General features: G+C 42.9%; 1 protein-coding gene across 1 annotated transcript in view; it reads left to right on the forward strand.

The window, feature by feature from the left end:
* The window catches only part of LOC311087311 (uncharacterized protein), a 595635-nt gene that overhangs the window by 294191 nt on the left and 293877 nt on the right, over window positions 1-7567 (forward strand). The gene's annotated exons all lie outside the window — the stretch shown is intronic.

The raw sequence follows: 7567 nt of genomic DNA on the forward strand, positions 1-7567 counted from the left end.
TTTAGTCTTCAGTGCACACTTCTCATTATTAATTCTAGACAACCTTTTAGTGAAATAGTTTTCTGAACACAATAGTTTTCCATCAAGCCCAGATTCACTGCATCTCTCTACAGCAGGTCTATGAGTCTCCAGATGTTCACAATCATACAGTTTCACAAGCCAGTTTTCTCTGTGCTGACGTTTCTCACTTCTCCTGCTTAAAAGCCAGAAATATCTTAATTTCACACTCTGTATTCATACTGAAAATCATGATCTAGTGAGCTTTTGCCCTTCTGCTCTGTGAGACGTTTCTGTTCTTATGAGTTTCCTTTAGGACTGAGTGTTGCTCTAGTTTCTTTTAAATATATATTTATTTGTGAATTTAAATGTTTAAAGAAAAATTTGACATCTAAATAACTAACTTAAGCTTGTCTTTAAAACAATAATTATGTTTTTTTTTTTTTTTATCTTATCAATTATTTTTGTAATGCAATGGACATTTAGTTGAGAACTGAATTGCCTTTTCTGCAGGTTTTTGAGTCCTGCTGCAGAGGAAGCCTGTCAGTATGTGAATAGAGTTGTGGGTATAAACCTGTTACTCCAGAGAGAGCTGAATCTGAGTAAACATAAACTAGGAGACACACAAGTGAATCAGATCGCTGCTCTACTGCAGGATAAACACTGTCAACTCAACACACTGAAGTGAGTATTGCTAATTTATTTATAATATTACTTTACTATTAGTTGTAATGTTAGCTGATGATAATATTTCCAGACAGACAGTTTGATCATGGGTCAATAATTATTTCAGTTACTGTAGAGGCAGAACAATGTTTTTTTCTGACATCAGAATCAGAACTATTCATAACTACTTTCAATTTAATCTTTGTATTTCACAAATATCTAATTTTAGTGCAGCATATACTGTAACTTGTAAAAATTGAGCAAGTGCATTTAAAAAATCTGTTATCAGTATCTGCCTGTAATAAGATCCACTTAAGGTAAGTTGACTGAACGATACTGATGGGTGCTTTCGATACACGCCTCGTGAAGCTATGAAACCTTTACGAATCTTTTGTTTTGAATCAGTGGTTCGGAGTGTGTATCAAACTGCCAAAGTCACGTGGTTTCAGTAAACAAGGCTTTGTTATGTCATAACTTTTTCCAAATGTTTGGAAATGTCAATGGTTCACCACTGGGGGGCGATGATCTCTGTGAACCCATGAATCATGCAGATTCACTGAGATTGAACAAGTGTCTGTGGGTTTTACCTGATCTCTGATCAGTTTTATACATTTGTAGACGTTTTACTTAGACATTAATATAATTAAAAGGAATAATAGTAGTTAATAGTCTCTTATTGGCCTGTTTAGCTGAGCCATCCATAAAATAAACAAAGCAAGCACTGAAAATTGATAAAAGAACACATATTATACAGACACTTGATATTTAATTGTATTAGATGATTAGACATGATTGACACCTCGAATGACGAAAAAAACCCATTCTCATCACACTCAACTACCATCACAATGAGGAAATTACACAGATGGATGCATCGTCACCACTCATACCTCAGGTCTTAAAAATGGGATTGCTTCACCTAGTCCTAAAACATAACTGATCATCTGGATCCACCCAGTGACTGCTGTGAAGAGAGCAGCTGGCAACTAGGGAAAGACCTAGCGACAGCCTGGAAAGACAGCTGACAGGCGGGAAAGACCCCATTGGGCCTGCCCCAGGTTAGCTCCCTGCGGTAGGAGGGACTTGGCACTATTAGTGTACAGGTCCCACCCATCTATGGCTACAAAAAGTTCACTAAAGAAAACACCCCCAGAGTCAGCGAGAGCAGGGGAGGATGATGACTCACTGACAGATTACATGGTTATTGACCCAGGAACGAAACAGACAACGAGAATGGTTATTGACCCAGGAACGAAACAGACAACGAAACAGACAACGAAACAGACAACTCAGGTGTCATTAAGACACCTGAGATGACAACACCTACACCTATTCCAGGAATTAAGCTCCAGAGTTGTAGATGTGGTTGGACCAAGGAAACAACCTATGCAGGCTTGAGAAGACACCAAGGCCTCAAAAAGTGCTTGCTCTCAGAGCAACAGGGAACTCGCATTGACCGGTACTTCTTGCGAAGCAGGTCGAATAAGTCAAGTGAAGTTCAGCAGCAGGACCAAAACCAAAGTCTGCAGAACATCAATCCCCCTGTTCGAGAGGAAGATGAGGAGCCAAGCATAGCGGTGCCCAACCTGCCGCAGCCTGCAACTGAGAACAAGATTCAGGGGCGAAAACCACAAGTCAAGTGGCCAAAATCCTGTGAAAGGAAAGAGTGGGAGACGATTGACACAGACATCAGTAACCTCCTGGGACAATTGAGGGGAACTGCAGTCCGGAAGTTGGAGCGTATGGGAGACCTGATTTACAACTATGGTGCAGAGCGCTTTGGGATGGTAGAAAAAAGAAAGAAAACATCACCCACCCAAACAAAGTCCAGGAGACAGCAGGAGATGGAACGGTTAGTCAAGGAGAGAAGGCAGCTGAAAAAACAATGGAGAAAAGCTCCCGAGGAGGAGAAGGAGGGAATCAACCTGCTACAGGCAGAAATTAAGAACCGACTGGCAACCTTGAGGAGAGCTGAGAATCTGAGAAGGAGGCGTAAAAAGAAGGAGCAAGAAAGGTCAAACTTTTTCAAAGATCCCTATAAGTTTGCAAAAAACCTTTTCACAAAGGAAAAAAATGGCAAACTCAAAACATCAAAGAAAGATCTGGAAACTTACCTCAAACAGAGTCTCACTGAAAGCCAGCGTTGCGGACAGACAACTCTTCCACCCGAAATGCCACCGATACATTCCCCAGAACATCAGATGGACATCAGCCCCCCCAGGTGGAGCGAAGTGAAGAGAATTATACAGCGGGCTAGGGCTGCATCCTCCCCTGGGCCCAATGGAGTCCCATACCGAGTTTATAAGAACACACCAGATGTATTACGCTTTCTATGGAGGCTGATGAAAGTAGTGTGGCAGAAACAAGCAATTCCAACTGCATGGAGGAGAGCAGGAGGCATCCTAATCCCGAAGGAAAAGGATTCTGTGGACATCAGCCAGTTCCGCCAAATCAGCCTCCTGAACGTTGAAGGCAAAATCTTCTTCAGTGTAGTGGCTCGCAGGCTGACAGCTTACCTGGAAAAGAACCACTTCATTGATACTATGGTGCAGAAAGCAGGGATTCCAGGCTTCTCTGGGTGCGTAGAGCATTTAAACATGATATGGAATCAAATCCAAACCGCCAAAAAGGATGGAAGAGATCTCCATGTTGTGTTCTTGGACCTTGCAAACGCCTTCGGATCAGTTCCTCATAATCTCCTGTGGACTGCATTCCACTATTTCAGCGTCCCGGAAGTAATCACCCGCCTTGTTAAATCCTATTTTCAAGACCTACAACTATGCCTGACAACTGATGAGTGTACCACAGCATGGCAACGAGTGGAAAAAGGAATAATGGCGGGATGCACCATCTCACCTCTAGCATTCACGATGGCTATGGAGGTCATCATCCGCGCATCTCGGTGGGTAGTAGGAGGTCAGAAGCTCAAATCTGGTCTTCGTCTCCCTCCCATCAGAGCTTACATGGACGATATGACCATCCTCACCACAACCAAGGCTTGTGCTAGGTGGTTGCTGAACAAACTACAGGAGAACATCCAGTGGGCCCGGATGGAAATAAAGCCAAGCAAGTCCAGGAGCATCTCAGTCGTCAAGGGGAAGCTGTCAGAACAACGGTTCTATGTGGGCAAGGAGCCTATACCAACAGTGGCAGAGAAGCCAGTCAAGAGTCTTGGATGCTGGTACCATGCCACCCTCAAGGACACAGAGCAAGTTGACCAGCTTACGAAGGACACCATATGCGGCCTTGAGAGTATTAACAAGACCAAGCTCCCTGGCAGGCTAAAGCTGTGGTGCCTCCAATTTGGGTTATTACCCAGGCTGATGTGGCCTCTTACCATCTATGAGGTCCCAATATCAAAGGTAGAAAAGCTGGAGAGGGTGGTCAGCTCATTTGCCAAAAAGTGGCTGGGACTCCCTAGATGCTTTACTAACATCGGACTGTATGGAAGAGGTATATTGGAGATTCCTGTTTCCAGCCTTGCAGAAGAGTTTAAGTGCTCCAAAGTAAGGCTGGAAATGACACTAACAGAGTCCCGTGACCCATGTGTTTCCAGAACAGCTCCTACACTGGTGACTGGAAGGAAATGGAACCCAGCGGCAGCTACTCACCAGGCAAAGTCAGACCTCAGGCACAGAGACATCGTTGGTAATGTGCAACAGGGTAGAGGAGGCCTTGGCCTTGGAGACAGTAGACCATCATGGCAAAGGGCAGCTCCAGCTCAGCGCCGACGGCTGGTTGTAGAGGAGGTGCGTCGGCACGAGCAGGCAACAAGGTGTGTAAAGGCTATCTCACAAGCCAAGCAAGGACAATTGACGAGATGGGAGGGAGTTGAGAGGAGAAAGTTATCCTGGAGGGAGTTGATGGGCATGGAAGCATTTCACATCAGCTTCATTTTACGTGCAACGTATGACGTCCTGCCTTCCCCCTCAAACCTCAACCAATGGTATGGAGAAGACCCGACATGCCCCCTCTGTCCATCCCCTGCAAACCTTAAACACATTCTGGTTGGATGTAAGACAAGCTTGTCACAAGGCCGCTATACCTGGAGGCACGACCATGTCCTGAAATGCCTAGCAGCTACCTTGGAGTGCAGACGGTTAAAGATCAATGCCCTGCCACCTCCATCACTCCATCCCTCATATGCAAGAGAGTTCATCCGAGAAGGTGCAAAGACAGCCAAAGTCCAAACAACATCAGACGTTGGCCAGCTTGGAAGGGCTCGAGACTGGAAGTTGGTGGTAGATCTGAACCAAAGACTTCACTTCCCTTCAGAGATCGCCACAACAAACCTCAGACCAGACCTTGTGCTCTGGTCCTCCTTACTCCACATTGTGTATATAATAGAGCTTACCGTTCCCTGGGAGGCTGCTGTGGAGGAGGCATTTGAGCGCAAGAGCCTTAAGTATACAGAGCTGGCTGCTGATGCTGAGCAACGCGGATGGAAATCCAAGGTCTGCCCAGTAGAAGTCGGCTGCAGAGGTTTCGTGGGCAAGTCAACCATCAAGCTGCTTAAGGAATTGGGAGTGCAAGGTCAAACCCTTTGCCAAACCATCAAAGCCCTCTCAGGTGCAGCAGAAGAAGCAAGTCGATGGCTTTGGGTGAAAAGGGGAGACTCCAGCTGGGCCCCTAATATTACCTGAGGCATTGAGGGGTTGAAAGCAGAGGGGGGCACACCTGGGACGCCAGGTGCTGCCGATGAGCCCTCTGGAGGTGTCGTGGGCCTATCATTGAAACACCAGAGAAGGAGGGTGCCCACCTGATGACCCCGATGAAGCTAAAACCCCCATTCTCATTACACTCAACTACCATCACAATGAGGAAATTACACAGATGGATGCATCGTCACCACTCATACCTCAGGTCAAAAAATGGGATTGCTTCACCTAGTCCTAAAACATAACTGATTATTGTACTTTGCAGTCAAGATTCGACTCCGACATGTTTTTCCCATTACATTGACACCTCGAATGACGAAAAAACCCCATTCTCATCACACTCAACTACCATCACAATGAGGAAATTACACAGATGGATGCATCGTCACCACTCATACCTCAGGTCTTAAAAATGGGATTGCTTCACCTAGTCCTAAAACATAACTAATTAGTTAATTGCATTTGATAGATTTTACTTTTAATAAAACATTTGCAATGGGTTTGTAGAAGGTGTTTTTATGCATGTCTGGCCTGAGTTTTTGGCCAGTGTGTGTCGTTTCGAACTCTTCGAAACAGTGAATCATTTTGTGAAGAAATTGGTTTAATTAATTGAAAGCTTTGCAAAGCTTAGTTTCTCCCATCATTACTGAACGCAAGTGCAGCTTTATTCAAATAAACATGAACAAAATAAATAAAAAACAAAGACTTGACTGAGAAACATGAACACCAACAGCAGTTACAGGGAACAAAGCCAGACAGAAGACAATGGTAACATGAGGGCTATTAGTCCAGGCAAAGTAACTCATTTTGGATCCAAAAATAGAATTAATTGTAAAATAATTTTTTTCAGCATAGATCTTTTCTATGAGGTGTCCAGAACAACATACTAAAAGTCCTAAGAAATCATAGTTGAGGAAATATGTTAAATTCTCATCAATCCGAGATGTGTGCCAATAAGGCCAGGCAACAATTTTTTTCCTTTACTCCTATCAAAATGAAACTTTACACAATGAAAGTACCCATGAAAAGTAATTTTTTTTTGTATTACAAGTTTCTTTGAAAATGAATTTGAATATGCAAATGAGCTATACACTAATCGAATATAGGCTAAATACACCTGCATAGGCTTATTTTTTTCCTTTACTCCTACCACAAAAAAAACTTTACACAATGAAAGTCTACAAGAAAAGTAAAACATTTTGTATTAGAAGTTTCTTTGAAAATTAATTTGAATATGCAAATGAGCAATATACTAATCGAATATGTCCAGAATACACCCTAATGGACTTATTTTTTCCTTTACTCCTATCACAATCAAACCTCACACAGTGAAAGTATACATGAAAAGTAACATTTTTGTTTTACAAGTTTCTTTGAAAAATCTATTTTAAATATGCAAATGAGCCATAAAGTCACCATAAAGTCACAAGTAGAAAAAACAGGGGCCAAATAACTAACACATTCATGTCCATTCAGTAAGTTAACCTATGCATAAACACGATAAATTTAAAGGATTAGTTCACCCCAAAATGAAAATTTCCTTATAATTTACGCACCCCAATTCCATCCAAGATATCCATGTCTTTCTTTCCTCAGTGGAAGAGAAATTATGTTTTTTGAGGAAAACATTTCTGGATTTTTCCTCTAACAATGGACTTCATTGGTTACCATCGATTTCAAGTCCAAATCAATGTGGTTTCAAAAGTCTTTTAAGTGTTTAAACGGGCTGTAAGTGATCACAGCTGAAGAAGAGGTTGTTATTGTCACATGTCTGTCCTGTCTTGTGCTGCACATGGGTGTTTGTTGTTTTGTGCCATGTGCTCTCCTGTCTATTGTCTAGCCCCTCCCATCTTGTTATGTGATTATTGGTTAATTTGTCCCACCTGTCTGTCTCGTTACCCTCCTTTGTTTGTTCCCCTATTTAACCTCCTTGTGTTTGTAGTCTTGTGCTGGTTCGTTGTCCGAGTTACCTGTCCTTGATGGTCCTGTCTGTTGGATACCTGAGTTCTGAGTTTTTGTACTTCGTCTGTGTTTGTTTATTAAATCTCCTCTGCACTTGAATCCTCGTCTCTCGTTTAGTGTTCCGTGACAGAACGAACCAGCCATATGTGGATTCAGCGGAGCGAGATTTTTTCTCCAGAGGAGGATAAGGGAAACTCCATTTCCCTATTTGAGTATTTCTCCAGATGCGTTCAAAGGACTTTGGAGGAGGAGAGCACCATGTCAGACGGTGATCAGATCGGAGG

This window comes from Abramis brama, assembly GCF_963993115.1.
Source record: "Abramis brama genome assembly, chromosome: 7".
In the NCBI taxonomy this organism is placed as follows: domain Eukaryota; kingdom Metazoa; phylum Chordata; class Actinopteri; order Cypriniformes; family Leuciscidae; genus Abramis; species Abramis brama.